This window comes from Lagopus leucura, unplaced genomic scaffold (genome assembly GCF_019238085.1).
Source record: "Lagopus leucura isolate 7727_CA_CO unplaced genomic scaffold, USGS_WTPT01 Super-Scaffold_100001, whole genome shotgun sequence".
Taxonomy (NCBI): domain Eukaryota; kingdom Metazoa; phylum Chordata; class Aves; order Galliformes; family Phasianidae; genus Lagopus; species Lagopus leucura.
In genome coordinates, this window is record NW_024962262.1 from 73,645,499 (window position 1) to 73,665,281 (window position 19,783).

General features: G+C 42.8%; 1 protein-coding gene across 2 annotated transcripts in view; it reads right to left on the bottom strand.

Moving 5' to 3' along the window:
* Positions 1-19,783, bottom strand: part of CLIC6 (chloride intracellular channel 6) — a 30,769-nt gene that overhangs the window by 8,849 nt on the left and 2,137 nt on the right. The gene's annotated exons all lie outside the window — the stretch shown is intronic.

Genomic DNA, 19,783 nt, shown 5'->3' on the forward strand with positions numbered 1-19,783 from the left:
TGTGGTTTTGCTCTTACTTGGAGCACTGCTTTCCAGCACCGTACAACTTATTTGATCAAAAACTACTGTGTACTTCTTAAGAACGAGGTTACACCTGCTGCTAGCATGTGCTTAAAAAAACCCTAAATCTACACCATCTTACCTCACCCTGTCTCTCACATCATGTTTCACCTAGCCACTTCTCCTAGGTAACAGAGATGGGACAAGAAGGAATGGCCTTGAGTTGTGCCAGGTTGGATATTAGGAACCATTTCTTCTCAGTAAGAGCGGTGAGGCAGTGGCACAGGCTGCCCAGGGAGGTGGTAGAATCACTGTCTCTGGAGGTGTTCAAGAGCCATGTGGATGTGGCACTGAGGGACAGTTCCTACAAATGATATGGTATTTTTATTCAGCCTTGGATAGGAAAAAATAAATCATCTCATCAGGGTTCATGTAATTTTCAGAGAACTTTCCAGACAAGAGCTATGTGATCAAAACTGACAGTAGGCTGACTTTTTGATTGGTTACTGTTTTCTGCTGGCCAGTGAATACTGAATTTCTGTCTCCCTCTAACTTTGCTGGAGGTAAGGAAATGAGGTTGTTGCTCTGTGTTGTCCCCCATGGTGACAGCAAATTTCAGGGAGCCCCAGCCTGCTTTTCTGGGGATCCTTAATGGTGGAACCAGAGATGAAGGCCCAGACAGATGAGTTACCATGGCAAATGCAGATATGAAGCAGGCAGAGTCCCAGTTTGTCATTAACCAGAGCAACAGAAAGGCCACTTAGAGAGCTGACAGACTGGTAGCCATGGATATGTTACAGAAGCAACCTCCTGTTTTTATCTGAGTGCAAACTTGTTAACTTCATGCCTGTGTGGGAGGAAAATTTACTACAGCACTACCATTTTTCTATTTCACTGTGGATAAAACAGCAAACAGTCAGTTTCTTAGCCTTCGACCTTCAAGTCTTTCAGCCTGCTAGCAACCTATAACAAAAACAAAAATGATTTGAACATTTCAGAATTGAATGAAATGGGACAACTGACAACTCTACCCACTGCCACGGCTGGAGGTGTGTACCTCTGCGTTTGTTTCAGCTCTGCAGAGCTGGAGGCAAGTGACAGAAAAACTACAAAAGCCCACACAATAGCATAAGCAGTGATGAAACCTTTCCCTGCTATAGCAGTGATGGGCAGTCTGAAATGACTGAAAGACCCTGGACACTGAATCTGATTTGAAGTTTGACACCATTCTGGCCTGGCATCTCAAAGATACAACAATTTCTTATAACCTCAGGTGAAAGCCTAGAACATTAATATTTTGGCCTACCGAGGAAGCCAGGGTGAATACAGCTAGCTGAAATGACTTCAGATACGTCAGCTTGTATTTTGGCCCCTGGGAGACACCTCTGTTCATCGAATCCAGTGAGCCGCAACTCCTAATGGACAAAAAAGCACCAGCGACACATGCCAAAGGCATTTGTTCAAGCTCCAAACAGGGGGTTGGCCATGTTGACTCAAAAATCACGAGTCGAGGTACTGAAATAACTTTATTGCAGTCTATCAAGCAACATGATAGCTGAACCATGCCATCATTGTACCTTAATGTACTTTCCAACAAAGTCAGCGTGGCCTTTTTTATAGCAGGGAGACAGTGGGTCAGTAGCCTTCTTTCCACTACTGCTTACCTTGTAGGAACACAATACAACAGTGAGATTCCATGAGTTAATACCAACAGGATGACAGCATAGCGAGGGGTGCTGCAGCCTCGGAGCAGAACACCCTGCATTTTCCTCCACAGCACTATTCTGGGATGTTTAACTCTGAGCTGGGCTTGGTCTGTGCGCAGGGTTTAATTACACTTCCTGACTGCTGCGCTCTGGGATGACGCAGAGTGAAATCCTAACTCCAGGGAAGTCAGCGGGAGCCTGGCTGTGGATTCAATGGAGGATTGTGTTTCCAGACTGGTTATAACCTTAATAACCAGGCAAATGCTGGTATAATTGCAGGTAATGGCCTGCCCTCCACCTGCAGTTGTTGTGACGCTCTCCTAACCTCCAGATACTGCTAGTGAAGTGGGTGTGTTTGGGGCTGTTCTGCTGCTAAGTAGATGTCTAACCAGAGCCTTGAGTAAATGGCATTTATGTTTTAGTTGTGATCAGTCAGGAGGTCAATGTGCTTCTTCTAGTAATACTGAGATTAATGAGTTCATTAATCAAACAATTAGGACAGCCATTGCTGCAGACAAGAAAACTTTCACGCTGTGTATAGAAGCTTTCTTTCAGAACCTTCAGGGCCCTAGGCAGCAATTGTATATTGTGGCAATATCAACTTACTACAGCTCCCCATAATCCCATAACCATGTGCCATTACTTAACAGGATTATTAGCTGACACTCCCTAATTTCATTCATTTTTCACTGTTCCACACTCTCTTCAGACTTTTTTTGTGGGTTTTCTTTTTGCGTTTGCTTGTTTGTTAGTTTGTGTACTAAGTCTTACCGGGAAAGGGAAGAGCTCTCCGTATCCTTCTTTCCACTACTGCTTCAGCTCTCAAGTTAAGAGCACCATCACACTTGGTACTCATTTCCCTATACACAAGACCTCATGCATAAGACATCAGAGAGAGTCACAGAAAAACTATACCACCTTGATCTGGCAGCTCTGATTTTCTGAGTAGCCTTTAAAAGATCACTTGCCTCTGCATACTATCCTCAGGGTAACTACTCTACAGAAGAGTCATCTACCGAAGGTCAGTTATAAACCACTAATTTGGGCTCTCTCTGAGCTGCAGTTGCTCTGTCCCTGGAACTGCTGAAAAATTTTGTTTTGTAACAGTTTATGTCCAAATGTCTCAGAAGCTGGGACTTTGAAGGTTCTTCTATTGACCTCAAATGTCCTGTGCCTCCAAAATCTTGATGAGTGGAATTTGTTTTTCCTGGACTTTTTGTTTCCTGATGAAGGTTGAGCACAGAAGAAACAGTTCAGAAGAAGCAGAGCAGACAAGATTTTTTGCTTGTTTTCATATAACTCTATAATCCCTTTGAAGCTACAATAATAATTAAAAAAAAGAGAGAGATCAGTGAGCATAACTTTTTTTTTTCCCTGAAAACTGAACTCCAATTCCATTTTTACTTCAGCACAAGGGAGCTAAGCTTCTCCTCGCCTGTATTTACGCTGGCCAAGAGGCTGGCTTACCCAGCAAGTGGAGCAGAACCACTGCTTACCAGGGCCAGAGACTGGGGCCAGCATCCCACATCCACCCCTGCCCATCTTGCTGGACTGGCTGACTCAGAGAGTCGCAGCTCTCCTGCACATTTCCACATTTAAACCCCAGCTATCAGACTGGTTCTCTGTGTTCCTCTTTCTCATATCACACTAACAACTCCCCTCTCCTATTTCACAATGCAATTGGTTTCCCATCAATGAAGAACTAGGCCCCAAAATACTGGGCCTGGAAAACTACTATAGGTTCATGCACTTGGGCCCAGCATAGGAAGCGACTGTGAGGAGGGTGCAACAGTTGAGAATAGCAACTGTTTCACTTTAATTCCTAGTACAGACTAACTTGCTCTGTACTGGTGGGATTTAGAGGGCCCAGCAGTGCTTTTGCTCTGGGCTGAGCTCTGCTGTGCCAGCCTTGCAGCTGTTCCAAGTAGCAATGGCATGGCAAGCACAACTCCTGTGGTGGATTGCTCAGCTTCCCATCCTGCTGCATTAGCCAAACAGCCTTAGTGTTGCAGGGCGGCCAAGGAGGAAGAAAAGCAGCTTCCAGTGCTTTCCACTTCCCCTGAGAGGAGGGGGTTGACTATGGAGGGACAAAGCCTGGTCAGGGCAAGGTTTCATGTTCTTCTACTTACAATCACAGAATGGCTTAGGTTGGAAGGGACCTCGAAGATCATGAAGTTCCAACCTCCCCTGCCATGGGCAGGGTTGCCAACTGCTTGATCAAGCACTAGATCAGGCTGCCCAGGGCCCCATCCAGCCTGGCCTTGAGCCGCTCTGCTCAAACCTATTCACACTGACAAGCAAGTAGCACTGAAACCACCCATTTTTTCTTCTTTTCCTTACATTGCTTCAGAGCAAGTCAGCTTCTGATATTATTTCACGCCACCCTGAACATAAACAACAAACCTCTCAACGTTAGTTTTCTCAGCGCATTTACAGAAGGCCTTTAGTGAGAAACCTTCAGCAGCAGTGAAGTCCTAAAGTCTGCCCACAGCTACCCAGACCAAGGGCAGAAGGATGGAGGGAAGCACTGCAACCTCCTCAAACCTTAGGAATAGCTTCTCAGAGGCACTGGCTTAAGCTGCAGTGCAGCATGCTGCCGTAAGTCTAGGAGACAAAGGATCTCTATAAACATCCATGTTTGTACCTTGAAGGTAAAAATTAATGCACAATTTATGCTTTTGATGCCTGCTACAATATTCCTGCAGACTCATTTAGTACCACAACACTGAAAAAGGCAAAATTTTAAATATTACTTCTGTTAAGAATGCAATAAAAATATATATTTCCACAATATTCTCCCTCACTGAAGGTGACTATAATATACTAAAGCAACACACATTCCATGCACTGTGATGTGCATTAGAAACATCACACAGGCACATCATTTGCATAAGATCTTCTTCAAAGCAAAGCTTTTTTTGTCAGGAAGAAACAGATTACCTGGAATTTTCTCTATTTAAACACTATGTTCATTTTATGGTGCAGGGCAAGAGCATGAGGTTCCAAACGCTGAACTTTACAGAACTGTTTTGGTGCCACCTACTGGACTTGACATGAAAATCTTATATTGCCCTCCGAGCTCTGAGCAGAAGCACATCAGGAGTCTCTGCCTCAGAGACGCTTCTGCAGCAAGATTCCTGTCTTTTGCTAATAGCACTCTTGAGACTACTTGAGATGCTGAAATTGTGCTTCCAGGCAAATTTTTAAAGTAAAACATCTGTAATTTAAAATATATTTTAATAGAAAAATTGTAAGTGTTGCCACTAATTATTCCTATTCTTTTTAAATGGTCATGTAGTTCTGCCAATGTAATATTCAACACTTGAAACAGATGCTTCCAGCTGCCGTTTAGTGGCTCAGCCAAATAGCAGAAATATGTATATTTAAAATGTGTCTAGTAGTTCAGATTCCTGAACACAAACTGTATATTTGGTACACACCAGGACAGACTTTTGCTGTGTGTGTGACATCCCCACTAGTGAAACTCAGACAGGGAGTTGTGTTCAGTAGCAACTTGATGCTTTAAGAAAGAAGCCTAATTCCCCTTTCCTTTCTCTTTTTAGGAACAAAACGAGCACCTTGGTCACTGAAAGTGTGACATCAGGATTTTTTGTTTTAAAAAGAAATGCAACTTATTTTAGATTTAGAAATATTCCAGATTTCTATCTTTTATCTTGAACAATATTAGATTAGTTCAGATAATGCACAACATATTTAAAGGACTGCAACTATGAACATGCAAATTCAAGAACGCCTTTTGTCCTAAACCCTAATTAAGCTTTCAGGTTAAGGAGACAACAGTAAATATAAATATAAGCAACCTGCAAAATATAGCTTCGTTCTCTTTTTATGGTGCTACAGTAAAAACAAACAAAAAAGTAACATAAAGGAGGGAGCAGGAAAATGCTTTCTCTAAAGAACAAGGTGTGGGTGGGTGGGTTGATTTTCAGAACCCTCTTCTTTAGCATCACTTGTGAGACCTTTTTTCTTGCTGAAGCCAGAAGCCCTGGAGGTCTTATCCAGCATTTCAACAAAACCTGAGGGCCAGTTTGAACCAGAGAGATGCTGGAGAATTATCTGATGATGAAGCACAGATAGATGGGAGCCTGCAGCCTGAGAGGCAGGAGTGGCAGCACCAGTTTTGGAACAGACTACTCCACAAAACAATAGACCTGAGTACAGAGATAACACAAAAGTGATAAGAACAGGTACAAACTGTTACACACTGAAGTTGGAAACCACCCCTCACAGAGTCAGCCAGAGACAACAGGTCAGTAGAGACAAGCAGATGCTCCTCAAGGATGATTAATCTTGCCCACATGGGTTGACATTCTCTCTAGCAGTGCAGCTTTCTCCAAGTACAGCCCAAACAAGCCCCATATAGTTCAGACATCTAATTTAACTTAAGTGAGCTGAAATGTATCTTTTGAGACTTCTCATCAGCTAGAGATAGCCGCTGCTGCAAAGGGAGGAAAAAAAAAACACTAGAGCATGATATACCCAGTGTGACCCAACTATCCCACTCAGCTTTAGGGAAGAGCAATGGCTGCATCAGACCAGGTACCTCCATGAAGGCAGAGCAGAATTCAAAAGAATTCAAAAGAATTCCATCTCAAGACAAGCCTTGATCCCCTTCAGGAGGAACTTGGGTTTACATTGTACTGAGAGGTCCCTTGCAGCACGGCTTCTTCACCTGCAGCATGGACATCCCTCCAAGGACAGGACAATGGCAAGACTCATGTTTTTGTATTCATGCCACTGAACAAGCGACCATAAGGGTGTAGCACACTCTGGGGCAATGATGGAAGGGAAAGGTGCTGCTAAACAAACAGCAGCAGTTATTTCAAATAGGGTTTATATTCCAAAATATTACAATGATTCACTGGGAAAGAAAACAGATGATGGCTATGGTATCTCTGATAGTGACATCCAGAGTATATGATCAGATACTGGACAGGATAGGATGCCAGGCAATGAAGAAAGTCCGTGTGCTAAGATTAATCAGGCAAGTAAACGGTACCAGATGTTACCCTCTGGTGGGGAAGAAGAGGACAGTTAGAACAAAATGGCTTTTTTTATTTCAAGTGGATTGAGTTAATCACTGCAAATCTCAGTGCAGGCACTGTATGTTTGATACATGCTTATAGCAAAGCTGGACGCCTGCTCATATTTACCTACTGGCCAGGTAAGATTGCTCAACTTAAAGAAAAAAGGAACAACACAAGATACCAACAATCACAACTGGAAATCTCCTCCTCAGTCTAGTAGCCACACAAAGCAATAGCAAAAGCCAAGAGTCAGAGTCTGCAGTGGGACATGAAGTTAGAGGCTGCTACAGGATCCAGATGATACCCAGGATGGTCAAACAGCAAAGTCCTTGCAGACAGTGAGCACACCCAAGCAGCACTGGAGGTCAGGAGGGCTGAGAATGTCTGAGCCAGTTGCCCTTATACTGGATAATCATCAAAAGAAGGTAGAGGTATGCATGCAGATGGTATTCAAATGTCATCCAGCAAAACAGCAGCAAGGGATAGTGAATATCTCCTTCTATATAAGCAGCAAGTTGGGATGTTGTTAATGAGACAGTGAATATTAATGGCTCCCCAAAAGGTCGGTGATGAGGAGCAGCAGCTTTCAGACAGGACTAAGTTGACATCAGGAGACTTCTCTGGGCATTTAAGGCTGGCCAGAGTAAGGACAGAGCGAGCAGGCAGGCAGTCTTCTTGACAAAGAGGAAGATATGGCCGACACATGCAACCATCAGGCATTACCATTCATGCACATGTTGACCTTCACAGCAACATACAGGTACTGTAAACTAATTTCTCTACAAATACAGAATAAAAAGACTGATCCTGACTTAAATAAACAGGAAACTCTTATGTAGAACATCAGCAGGGATGTGAGAATGCCGAAGAATTTCTGGAAGTTCTTTATAAAATGCTGTGTGGATTAAAGCTTTAAGCTAAGAGTAGGCCAAAAAGAGATGCTAAGGGAAAAAGAATGAAAGGAAATGAGTGCAGGTGAAAGGAGATGGAAGGAATTAACTCCTTACCTGCACAGCTTCAAGCAACCACAGGACACAACCTGTTTTGTGTGACCACAGAGTGTAAGCAGTAGGCTAAAGGTTGAACCTACCTACAAATAGGATGACATATACTTGTTTACTGTGTTTTTAGTGATGCAGCTTTACATTAGTGATTAGTTAATAATTATCTATTTATTATTACTGATAGTAAAAAAAACAGGCTGTGTCTTGAGAAGGCTCCCACTCACAGAAACCATGACATCCCTCCTTGCAATGTTTATGACTCATGGACCAGTGACCTATTAGCATTTCTTAACATCTCCCAACAACTGTGTTAATTAAGACTCTTTTCATTCTGTTAGGTTTCTGAAATTATACCAGTTAGATCTTTCTTGTGTGCAGTATTCGCATTACACTATTATGACTTTGTTTCATTCATTCCATAATCCTTATGTCCACTAAGGCTCTATCAAAACAAATTCTGTAGAATGCTTCGCTTTTTGCTGGAAACAGTTCTCTGCTTTTGGTCCTCAATTCATGCTGAGGAATTTACAGTATGCTGGAGTTTCTTAGCAGGACATTAGCTTCCATTCTGCTTTTATGTAGTAAACTGTGGTCAGAGCTTAAAGGGGTTGTATACATCAGGAAATTCTAATCCTCTCTTCATGATAGAAAGGAAAAAAAGCCTGAAATTGCTGCAATTTCCTTTGGTTTCTTGTTCTCTTCCCCCACTGTGTGCCAGCAGCCATTTCAGGACAGAGAAAGCCTCAATTATTCTGACTTCTGCTACTTTATTTACTTACCACGGTCTGCTGGGTAAGTAATTATAGCTGAAATTAACTTAATTACTTAGTAAGTAATTAAACACTTTTGATGCATAGGCAGAATTTTTCCTTCGTTAAGAAGTAACTTTGTGGCAATAAACTTTTTACCTTTGTCAAGTTGTTTTCTAAATAATTAGAGCAACCTAATAGGTCTGAAAAACACTAGAAACAATGTACTCCCTTTTCTATTTTAATAGCTGCATCTCTCAAAAGTGATGAAATAATAATGGAAGTATTAACTGAATTATATTTTAAAAAAGAAGAAGAGAAGAAGGAATTAAGCAGAAACTATTTCAATTAAAAGGTTAATGTTGTTCCAAAAAGGTTAGAGGCATCTATTTACAAGAACTTGTAATGACAAGTACAAAACCACTGAGAAGTACAGAGTGTGACATTCAAGGAGCCAAACTTAGGAGTCCTGGTTGATGAAGGACTGAACATGAGCCAGCAATGTGCGCTTGCAGCCCAGACAGCCAACGATACCCTGGGTTCCATCAGAAGAGGGGCGGCCAGAAGGGTTAGGGAGGTGATTATCCTCTACTCTGCCCTTGTGAGGCCCCATACGGAATACTGCATCCAGGTCTGGAGTGCCCAGCACAATGAGGAGTGGGGTTGTTGGAGTGGGTCCAGAGAGGGGCCATCAAGCCTTGCAAGGGCTGAAGGACCTCTCCTATGAAGATAGGCTGAAGGAACTGAGCTTGATCAGCTTAGAAAAGAGAAGGCTGCAAAAAGATCTTGTTGCAACCTTCCAATAATTAAAGAGAGTTTATGAACATGAGGGAAATAAACTCTTTACAAGGGTAAACAGTGACAGGACAAAGGGTGTGGTTTTAATCTGAAGGAGGGAACAAGTGGTGAGGTGCTGGAATAGGTTGCCCAGAGAGGTTGTGGATGCTCCGACCCCAGAAGTGTTTAAGGCCAGGCTGGATGGGGCCCTGGGCAATCTGGTCTAGTACTTGATCAAGAGGGTGGCAACCCTGCCTGGGGCAGAGGGGGTTGGAACTTGATGGTTCCTGAGTTCCCTTCCAACCCAAGCCATTCTATGATTTTAGAATGGGTATTATTTAGGTACAAAACACACATTTTCTTTTGATTTGGCTGTTTGCAATCTGCCCAGCATTCCCACTGAGCAGCAGGTCTGCCAGCAGTCAGGCCTTCCAGTTCTGATTGAGATCATAAATAAATGAACCATTAAGTGATAACGCTGTAAAACAAACACAACACAGGCAGCTATGAGTGAAAATTTAAATATGCAACATTTCATGATACATTTATAGAGGCTGTGGTTTCACTAATATTCACTCCTATTCAAATTAAAGGGATTAAAGATTAAACTCATGTATGTATGCCATTTTACAAAAGAGAAAAGTACAACAATCCTGCATGTTATACACAGTGCTACAGCTAGCCTTACCCAGCCCCATAATGTTGCAAAAAGCAGTTTCAACTGCAACTGTGGGCAGATAAATGCAGGCAACAGGTACTCTTAAAAATTTTCTAAAATCGACTGAAATTACACAGGAAAAATGCAAATTACAGATTTCCTCAGATATCTTACAGCTACCTGTGCCAGATCTGCAAATAAAGCCACTGTGGTAGCTATGGCACATGGCATAACCTGGGACAATGTAGTGCCTGCTTCCAGGGTGAAACCACACAGAATCACAGAATCACAGAATCACCCGGGTTGGAAGGGACCTCAAGGATCATGTAGTTCCAACCCCCCTGCCTGGCAGGGCCACCAAACATACACATTCAGATCAGGTTGCCCAGGACCCCGTCCAACCTGGCCTTAAACACGTCCAAGGACGGGGCATCCACAACCTCCCTGGGCAGCCCGTTCCAGGGCCTAACCACTCTCCTAGTAAAGAACTTCCCCCTAACATCCAACCTAAATCTTCCCTCCTTCAACTTAAAACCATTTCCCCTAGTCCTGCTGTTGTCAGCCCTTTTGAAGAGTTTACTCCCCTCCTGGGTGTAGGTTCCCTTCAGGTATTGATAGGCTGCAATGAGGTCACCCCGCAGCCTTCTCTTCTCCAGGCTGAACAAGCCCAACTCCCTCAGCCTGTCCTCATAGGGGAGGTGCTCCAGCCCCCTGATCATCTTAGTCGCCCTCCTCTGGACCCTTTCCAAAATCTCTATGTCTTTCTTGTACTGAGGGCTCCACACCTGGACACAGTACTCCAGATGGGGCCTCGCAAGAGCCGAGTAGAGAGGGACAATCACCTCCCTGTCCCTGCTGACCACCCCTCTCCTGATGGAGCCCAGGATCCCATTTGCCTTTCGAGCTGCCAGAGCGCACTGCTGGCTCATGTTAAGGTACACCACAGGTACACCCTGGAACTAGATGATCTCTGAGGTCCTTTCCAACCCACACCATTCTCTGATACACCTCTTGTGACAGGAGGGCAACTAATCAAACATACAGGACATCCACACCTAGCTACCTGGCATCCACAGCACAACATCGTAAGAACACAAAAGTAACCAGCAACCAGAAGTCCACTGCTTTGCTCACTCAACAAGGTAAAAATAAATTGGAATATCAACATGTGACTATCAAAGAATGAAAAGCTTCAGCTACAAGTTAGTAGAGTTTAAATGAATCTTACCCAATTTAGGAATACCATTATCCTACACAAGTATTTATCATATTTCAGTAGTTATCCTTTAATTAGGTCTCATTCAAGATAGCATTACTTTTAGTTGTGTACTTAAAGAAGCTAACTAATAATGGTGACAATGAATTATGTGGGTATTACTCGTGCAGGGTAACTGAGATCTTTAAAACTTCGTGAGCAATCACTGTCTCTCCTCTTAAATGGAAATCATTTTTTTTCAATGGCAGATGTGGCATTCTCTCTTTGAGTTTCTTACCCTTAATTTCACCAAACACCAGCAGCCTAACAGCCTTTAACTGAAGGCAGGTGAGCCACAGACAGAGCTGGCAGGCTTCATTTCACACCAGGCCACACAGGCCTGAATATCCTTTTGGTATGAGTTCTGCCCACAGAGTCTGCCCATGCGTGCGTTAATGGGAATGCTACCAGGTCACAAGCACACAAGCAACAAATCAAATGCTCTAAGCTATTTATCCTGTTACAAGAATTATGTTTAAATACCTCAATGTTATTTCTAATCCGTATTTAATAACAAGGCAAGATGCCAGCCAAACATTCTACAGAGAGACAAAAATCTTATATCCTTTTTAGATTCTTACAGGGAATTACTGCAACAAAAGAGCATTATACTCTCGAACACATTATAGGTCTGGGAAAAACAGATTAACAGGTATTTCAGTGACACATCCTGTTTTACACTCCACTGTGCGACACTTAACAGCACGCAGCCCCACTGCTTCCATCTAAATGCAAAAAACATAAATACCCATAAAGCATTTGTAATTTGTGCTGTAAGCAAAGAAGTAAATAAGAAATAGCCAAGTAAGTAAGCCACTTTATGCAGCTCCAGGGAGAAGGTGGTTGATGGCTCAAGAAAATAATTTTTGACTGGTACTCTTCTTTAAGGCAGTTGAAAGGTGAAAGATGAAGAAAGGGATCTGGTTTTATAGCGTTCCCCCACTCTCTTCCAACAGCAAGTGATATTATGGTCCAAGCAGAAAATACTTCCAGTGACCAAGTAAAATATTAAATCAAAAACCTGTCAGCTCTTGCAGGAACTGGCAAAGCCATTCCTGCAAGAACAGCGAAGTACTGGATACAAGCACAAACCCCAGAGCTCAGCTGAGCAGGGAACAGACTCTGTTCCCTTCTTTTGCAGAGGACGGTCAACTATCATCATCCTGCTCAACCCACCACTTTGCTTCCATTTACAGCCATTTCCATTTACAGTATAAGAAACACAGCACTGCTAGCTGTTAAACACATACTGTGTGCATTGTACTGCGGAACAAACAGCCCCAGTATGCACAGCTTCTCATTTGGAGGAACATCCATGTATGCCTCTATGTTTTTAAGTCTTTAGGGTACACATAGATCCTGTTTCAAGTTTCATCTGCCACCATTTATTTATCTCTTTAGCTCAGGTTCGGTAACAGCTTTTAAAATAATTTCAAAACTGAACTAACACGTAAATGTCAATGATTCCCTAAGGCACACAGGTGAGTTTTTCTGAAATCTGAGTAAATGGTTAACTGTCCCACTTTAATAACTTGGAAAAGAACATGCACTTGTGACTCCTTTCCCGCTCTCACTCACTTTGTTCTGTCACAGTTGTATTTCTGAGTGTTCAAATATATACTGAAATCTTAGCATATAGAGAAGAATAATAAAGAGGGAAATACCACATTTGCACTTCTGCCCCTGAGGCTTCATAATGACCACCTGTCTAAGGAGAAAAAAAATATATATATATATATATAACTCCCTATACTACGCTTTCCACATACAGAGATGTTTCTGCAGAAGACAAGCAAGAAGCCACAGCCCTCCCTAGGGCAAACATCAGCTCGTACATCTCTTGTGCAGAACAGAGTATCTCCAAGGTTTGGGAAGCTGAAGATTTTTATTAAGGAATTAGAACAATTTCCCTCAGTGCTCATGTTATTGAAAGCAACTGGAGCTGAATCATTCCTCTTTTATCGGTAAATAATCAGACACTGCAAATGGAAACGCACATAACTCCTTATCACAGTGTGACATTTCATTATCTGAGCAAGGAAATAATCATGCAACCTTCACATGGCATTGACTTACACTCCTTAGTTGGAACTCAAGGAGAGAGCCATTTCTTACTTTTTAAAATAAGCAGTAGGATCTGTTTTGACCCAGAAATCAAGACACAGAATGCACTCAGTGATGGACAGTGAGTACGTATCCATGCTTTTACTGCCTCAGTAGGTCTGATGAGGAGAGCTTTCTTCTGCAAAGAAGTACACAGCCACCAATTCGAAGTGACTTCACCTCAGATCCTGAAAAAGTGCAGTCACATTAATAATTTCCATTACCATTTCTCCTTTACAGTAACTTCGCTGTTGCTTTAAATAGCCATAAATTTACTCTTGCAAGGATCAATACAATAAATAGTAACAAAAGTGTAAGAAAGACCAAAACTGGAATCTCTATGATAGTAAACTCTGTAGGTGTAAGGTGAAGGTGGAACTGTTTGTAGAAATGAGGTGACCCACGAGACTGCTGAATCCTCTTTCTATGACATCAAAGTTCTGCAAAGAACTGATTTCAGATGGATGAAGGCACGCAAGAAACAGCTGTTTTAGAATTACAGATATCTAATAAACAGAACTAGATTTTGCCTCCCTCCCTCCTGTCATCGACAATAAATGGTTCATTTTTTCCTGTTAGGAATTATAATCAAACCAAACTTCGGGTTCTCGTGTGGACAAGGCATTGGTTTAACACCTTTGCCAGGAAGGGAACCTCATATCTTTTTATCTTTCTAATGCCTTCCACGTTCTGCTTTCTCAAAAAATGTGGGTAGTGTTATCTCTTACTCATAGAAACACAGAGTCTTAGAACGGCTTGGATTGGAAGGGACCTCAAGGATCAAGTTCCAGCCCCTTGCCACAGGCAGAGTTGCCAACTGCTAGATCAAGAACGAGGACAGATTTCACCAGGAACACCCAAAGCCAGAGACCATTTAAACTCTACATCTTTCTATGATAGGAAATAATGGCAAATACACTGCATAACCAGAAAGTTGTCAGATATTCCTGGCTCCTCAATATCCATCTTTCTGATGCTGTTTCACTTTCCAGGTATTTAAAATAAACGCTGATGGCACCAAAGAGGTATCAGGATGAGTTCCGTAACTCTGCCTACAGCACTGGCATAGGTGAGGCTGCAGATGCTCAGCCCCTGGAGTACTCCAAGATCCAGCTGGATGGGGCTCTGATCAATCTAATGGAGCTGTAGGTGTCCTTGATTACTGCAGGGGCAGCTGACTGACCTCATCACTAGTTTTTTATTTCAAGAAGAAAGGAGTAAGAGGACAGGTGCTGAGACTGAATCAGGAAAAAGTGACCCTTGGTTAGCCAAGGGCTTAAACGTCACGTGGTTTTAAGCCTATGCTTAAAGAAAACACATGCAGACGTGCTTTACAGAATCAGTGTGCTGAGAGTAAATACTAATACAAAAAGGTCTAGGAATGCAGCTTTGAAGCTGTTTGAGCCTTTCAACTCAGTTAAGCAAAAAGAGAACTCCAAAGAAGTACGACCAGATCATATCAAATAAATAATTAATGATTTTAAAAAAGTGTGCATCTTTCTATTTGTGACCTTTTATGTGTATGTCAGACTGTGGGTTTTTGGGGAACAGGATTTGAACTGCAAGCTCTAAAACCTGACTGCTCCTACAGGAACACCTCCAGGAGCAGCACCACAACAATTCTGGTGTTCTTTCAAAGCCATTCTTCAACCAGTGGTTCTGAAGAACCTTGTTTCTTTGCAGCTGTAAGGTTTATGGTTTAGTAGCTTGTGATAGCAATGGAAGTGGGAGGACGGTTGGAATAGATGATCCTGTAGGTCCTTTCCAACCTTGTGATTCTATGATTCTATGACTAAGGTGATAACCCGAAGTGCCAAGATCCAAAGCAGAAGTTAAAGAAAGAAAGACTGCATTCAGAAAGTTTGCAAAGCTCTTTCCAAGAAAAAAGGATTGATATCATTGCCTTTCAAACATAAGTCCCCCAAGCACTACTTTACTGAAAAAGAAGACTGCTGAAGGAACACTTAGGTCCCAGAAAGCCTGCCGCAGGTGCACAGGTCAGATGCAGTAAATAGCCTGGGGAGGTATGAAAGGAATTCATAATGCCAGGCCCTCTTAAGCTGCATTAGGAAACCCTAACTTGACACAGTCCAGCTGGGAAAAAAAAATAATAATAAGGTAGCTGAGAAAAGGCAAATAGCCTTTGGGAAGGCAGCCAGTTTCCTGCCTTGTAAGCTAGTCCTGGGAAAAGAACTGCCTCATGTATTTTAACAAGCACACCTCCTGATACCTGCTTTGGTTCTTGGTGTACAGCTGTATACACTCAAAGCATCAAAATCACCATAGAAAAAATACACCACCCAGGAAATCAGAGCTGGGCTCTGCTGGGGCATCCACGATAGTCAGCCTCATCCAGCTTCAGCCAGGTGCTGCTTTCAGCAATCCTCCCACTCTGCTCCACCACGCTGGGTTTCTCCTGAGCCATTCTACCACTGACCAAACCTCATCAAATCCTCATTCCCCAGCAATCTGTCTTACCACAGCCTTCCACAAATCCAACACACTCATCAATGCAAGCTTTGAACAGTTGTCTGGGATAGAGTACCTAATTTTCACCCAATGCTAATAAATACCCACACTATACTGTGATTATACTGTAAGTGCTTAGATATAGCGCATCAGGTACAAAACAGAGATCACTGAATGGGCATACACACCACAAGGGTTTTTTCAGATGCCTGTGCCCCTGCTGTCCATGAACTTCTTGGTTCCTGCACTCAAAGCCCAATAATTCAATTTTAGAACAGCCTATATGTATTTTATGTATTAGTTATATACAAACTTCATCAGAACAACAGAATGCTCCTGCATGTAGCACACCCTGCCATTTAAGACAGATAGTCTAATTGCAGTGTTTGGAGGCACAGATGAAGGCACTTGTTCCTTCTTCTGTCTCCAGTCACAGCAAAGTTTCTGAAGTTTTTACTTTCTGATTTATCAGCATTTCTGATGATTCAGCACAGCCCTAAGTGTGCTTGACTGACATGACATATCTCAGGAATGGTGTGGGGAAATTTGGTGTCCGTCAAGCAATGTTGTTCCCTGCCGGGGATGAAATGACTCCCTGAAATGAAAATAAGTGACTTTGATTTAAAGATCAAGAATGCAACAAAAATTGAATGAAGACTATTACTTCTGGTTGAATAAAATCTATTTCCCTTAGGCTCCTGGGCAGCTTTTACAATAAAACATCCAATCTTGAAACTAAATGAGAACTGTTTTGGAAGAGGAATCATCTCAGATAAGACCTTGTGCTCAAGCTGGGTTGTTGGCTGCCTGTGCTCAGCACTTACAGTTAAATTACTATCCACATAAATCTTTAGAATGGTGAAATCTGTAGTTGTGATTCTTGTATTTAAGTTGTCTCTGCCTTTGTTTACCTACCAAAAATGATTGGTAGGTAAACTTGGAGATTGGATTGTTTGGGTTTTTTGGTGGTTATGTTTGCTTGTTTTGTGGGATTTTTAAATTTTTTAATTAAGAAATAGACTCTCAAATCCTACATAAATTTTAAATTATTTCATACTAAATGAATATTTTAATAAAAATTCCACTAAATTCAAGAGGCAGGATACATACAAGACATTTTCTGTCAAATAAAAGCTCTTGTCACAGCACTGGAAAGGAAAAGAGCATACACACACTTAACATTAGCAGACCAAATAGCCAGAACCAACATCCACAAGGTGTCCTACCCAACGTGCTTAGCAGAATGGTCAATCAGAAGGTATATCTGGATGCCCTTTTACAAACACTTGACTTTGAAACACCAAAAACCTCAAACATCACTATCTAATGGAAATACAGGGTAGTGCTGTTTCACAGAGAAGTGGAAATCAAATAAGTACCTGGTTAAATACTTACATCACTTTTGATATGGTCTTGCCCTCGCAGCCAAGGAGTCTTACACCATTCATCTTTGTTAAGGGCACAGCCCAGTGCCTAAAGACAGATTTCTGTTATCTCAGGGGATGCCTTAGACAGGTCCACCTGGTGTACAGCTGCTGGTCCAGAAAGCCTGGAGCACAAGTCTTACTGGGAGCAGTTGAGGGAACTGGGATTGTTCAATCCGGAGAAGAGAAGGCTCAGGGGAGACCTCATCACATTCCACAGCCACCTGAGAGGAGGTCACGGTGAGGTGGGGCTTGGCCTCTTCTCCCAAGTTACGGAGATAGAACAGGAGGGAATGGCCTCAAGTTGCACCAGGAGAGGTTCAGGTTGGATGTTAGCAAGAATAAGTTCTCAGAAAGAGCAATGGCACAGACTGCCCAGGGAGGTGGTGAAGTCACCGTCCCTGGAAGTGTTCAGGGACCACCTGGATGTGGCACTGAGGAACGTGGGCAGTGGGCATGGTGGGGACTGGCTTACAATTGGACTAAGTGATCATATAATCATAGAATCATTAAGGTTGGAAAAGACCTCTATGACACCATCTCCCATAGCTGCTGCTACCCCCACTGAGTGCCAGAGCATCCCAGGAAGAACAAGGTCTCCAACTTAACGCTGTGTGTCCAAGTACAAACTAAACATCACCATCTAGAACACCTATCAGCCTAAATCTACAATTCCTGACGCCTATGCTTGTGGAGCTGGCAGGAGCTTTGCCAGCTACCTCAAATGGCACAAGACAACATGATAGACACGGTATTCAAATATATGCATTCAAACTGGAAATGGAGCAACGCAAAGAAGCAGGAAGCAGAAGAGAGAAAAAAAGTGCAAAAGAATAAGCTCATGATCAACAATGGCAAGAACAGGAAGCAGTAGTATAGAGGTCCTGTTACCAGTCACCATTTAGCCATATCTGAAAATGGCAAACTTTCTTTCTGATAGCGATGGCTCAGTTTGTTACTCTCAAAACTTAAGAGAGTAACAAAAGTACTTTAGTGTCAGCCAAGTCTAGTATAACGTTCCTTAGCAGGAAAACTGTGGATCATTCACAGCTACAGGCTTGGGGCAGAGTGGCTAGAAGACTGGGTAGAGGAAATGGCCCTGGGGGTATTGATTGATGCTTGGCTGAACATGAGCCAGCAGTGTGCCCGGGTGGCCAAGAAGGCCAATGGCATCCTGGCTTGCATCAAAAATGGTGTTGCCAGGAGGAACAGGGAAGTGATTGTCCCCTGTACTCAGCTCTGGTGAGGCCGCACCTCGAGTGCTGTGTCCAGTTTTGGGCCCCTCACTGCAAGAAAGACTTTGAGTCCATGGAGTGGGTTCAAAGGGCAGCAAAGCTGGTGAGGGGTCTGGAGCACAGGCCTTATGAGGAGTGGCTGAAGGAGCTGGGAATGTTCAGCCTGGAGAACAGGAGGCCCAGGGGAGACCTTATTGCTCTCTGCAACTACCTGAAAGGAGGTTGTAGTGAGCTGGGGGTCAGCCTCTTGTCTCTAACTGGTGATAGGACCAGAGGGAATGGCTTTAAGCTGCAACAGGGGAGATTCAGGCTGGATGTTAGGAAATACTGCTTTTCTGAAAGAGTGGTCAGGCACTGGAATGGGCTGCCGGGGGAGGTGGTGGAGTCACCAACCCTGGAGGTGTTCAAGGAACGTTTGGATTTTGTGTTGAGGGACATGGGTTAGTGAGAGCTATTGGTGACAGGTGGATGGTTGGACTGGGTGATCCTGTGGGTCTTTTCCAACCTTGGTGATTCTATAAACTATAAAATGTGGACCAAATTCTGTGGTAATCCAGAAGCAGTCAGGAATCTCCTCCACATGTAAGAGTCCATGCTGTTTCACTTTGAAATATACTTTCCCCTTTTTTTCCCTATCACAAACATGCAGCAGCTTTTAAAGCATAATATTATCCATGTGCTCTTAAAACCTACTTCAAGGTGTTACAGAGAATCATAGAATCATTAGGTTTGGGAAAGATTTGGAAAAGACCTCTGCAATCACCTAGTCCAACCATCAGCCCACCCCCACCATGCCCACTGGCCATGTCCCTCAGTTCCCGTTTCCCAGTGCTGCCCGTCCTTGTTTTAGTGGGCACAGAGATGCTGAGCTCTCCAGTAGGCTTTTTTTCCTCCTTGCTTGTAACTAGAGAAACTTCTGCAGATATCAAACTCAAAAAGCCTAACTTCCAGGTGAGGTAAAATACTAAAGCTTTGTAATATTCTTCCACTGAAATCATTAGAAAAGTAGCTGTAGTGTTGTTACCAAGGCATCCTTAAGATCCTAAGTCAAATTGTTAAAGAATTTCTTCTGTTTTTAGTAATTCACAGATATTTTCAGAAAACATTATTAATCCTGATCTGGAAGACTGCAGGCACAACAGATGCTCTTATTCTTATTACAGTCCCTCTAATTTTGGCCACATTCTTCAATAAATATGCTCAGGTCCAACAGTACACACACAGCCTTCCTGACTTTGTCCCTCCACCACACTCAGCATTCACTGATAAGTAGTTTGTCTACTGATAAAAACCATCGTGCTCCAGACTTTGCTCAGAGGGGTCCCAGAGGAGGGAATATAAGCAGCTTAAGGTGG